Consider the following 2,209-nt stretch of genomic DNA (forward strand, 5'->3'; position numbering starts at 1 on the left):
AAAAAACCCTTTTGTTCATTGTTTTATCAATGTACTACATTTCAGAATTTATAGGTGTTGAAATAAAAAGAACATTTGGAAATTTATTTGTAACAAATATCTGTGAACCTTAACTTTATCAAACTCAGTTTGTACCTTTATCCAACCTAAATTTTTTACTACTCTCAATATCAGTAGCTTCTAAGTTTAAGAACTTTGCTGTCTAGTATAGAAACCACTACCCATTTGGGGCTATTTAAATTTAAGTTCATTAAAATTGAATAAAAAATTCAGTTCCTTAGATACACTACCTGTATTTTAAGTGCTCAGTATACACATGTGGCTAGTTTATTGGACAGTGCTGATAGGCTGTTCTAGAAGCTGCCCCATTCTGTCATGCTATATTTCAGAGTTTCTCAAAGTTGGCACTACTGGCATTTTGGGCTGGATCATTCTTTGTTACAGAGTACTGTCCTGTGCATTGTAGATGTTTAGCTGCATCTCTGGCCTCAACCCACTAGATGCAGTATCCGCTCAGTTGTGGCAACCAAAAATGTCTGTAGACATTGCCAAATGGTCCCTTGGAAGCAAAATTGCCCCTACTTGAGAACCACTTGTTTATTCCATAATATTAGTTATATATCACTTAGCTTTTTCTATATGAAAAATGCAGTGTCTTAAAACAAATTATTTTTCTGTTCATAGTTCTGTGGATTGGCAGTTTGGTTTGAGCTCAGCTGATCTTTGTGTTTGCTAATGGTTTGACTGGAGCCAAATGATGTAGAATAGCTTCATTCATATGTTTGTTGGTAGGCTTTTGACCAATGTATGGGTGGGGGCACTCTCTTCCTGTGGTCTCTCTAGCACGCTAACTTGATGGCATTAGGGTCTGAGAGTAGCAAGAGAGGTCAACTCCAGTGTTCAAGCACTTTTCATGTCTTGGCTGTGCCACATTTTTTAATGTCTCATTTGCCAAAACAAATCACATCCTCAAATCCAAATTCAAGGAGTAGAGAGAATGATTCCATCTCGTGATGGGAGTGACAAAGTCACATTGTAAAGATGTGTAAAGAATGGGAGGAATTATTATTTTTGCAAATGATGTTATTTTCTGGACAATGGAAAGACCTTATAACCCTTCATTCCATTTACCAGCTCCTTCTTTCTTGTTTATGGGCTTTGTTTTTATTATTGTTATAAACAATCCACACTTACTTAATTTTATTCACATATTTATTCTTTCTGGTATTCTGGTATGCTTCCATCTGGGATTATATTCTTTCTCCATAGACAACTCCTTTCTTTTAGTGTGAGTCTGGTGGTGGTGAATGCTCTGTTTTTGTTTGAAAACTTTATTTTGCTTTCATGTTTGAAGAATATTTTCATTGGGCATAGAATTTCAGATTGACAGTTAGTTTCTTTTGTATTTTCAGTGTATTATTGTCTTATCACTTAATTGTTTCTGTTAGTGAAACGTTGCCTTTGGTTTTCAGTAATGCACATAGGTGGTTTTCTTTGTATTTAAATTGCTTCAGGTTCATAAATCCTCTAGAATCTATAGGTTGTTGTTTTTCATTACTTTTACTCCTTTCCTAATGGGATTTTTTATAGAGACTTGTATGTTTGATGTTCCTCTGTGTTCCATGTGGGTCTTCTGCTCTTTCCTGTATTTTCTATACTTTTTTTCCTTCTGTGGTTCATCAAAGGTGCTCTTGTGGCACAGTGGCTAAATCATGTGACTGTTAACCAAAAGGTCAGCAGTTCAAACCCACCATCCAGTCTGCGGGAGAAAGATGTGGCAGTCTGCTTCCATATTTACAGCCGTGGAAACCCTATGGGGCAATTCTACTCTATCTTGTTAGGGTCACTGTGAGTTGTTTGAGATGTCACTGGATTTGGTTTTGGGTTTTGGGTACTGCATTAGGATATTTTCCAGTTCATTTATTGTCCAATCTGCTATATTTAAAAAAGTGTTTGATTGTTAATCTCAGATGATGTATTCTTCACTCCTAAAATTGAATTTTTTGTTGGTTTTCATAGATTTCATTTGTTGTTGTTAAGTGCCGTTGAGTCGTTTCCGACTCATAGCGACCCCACACACAGCAGAATGAAACACTGCCCGATCCCGTGCCAGCCCCACAATCCCTGCTATGCTTGAGCCCATCATCGCAGCCACTGTGTCAATCCATCTCGTTGAAGGCCTCCCCCTCTTTCGTCGACCCTCCACCCT

This window comes from Orycteropus afer, unplaced genomic scaffold, assembly GCF_000298275.1.
Source record: "Orycteropus afer afer isolate SDZICR_OR568_19922 unplaced genomic scaffold, OryAfe1.0 scaffold00079, whole genome shotgun sequence".
Taxonomy (NCBI): Eukaryota; Metazoa; Chordata; class Mammalia; order Tubulidentata; family Orycteropodidae; genus Orycteropus; species Orycteropus afer.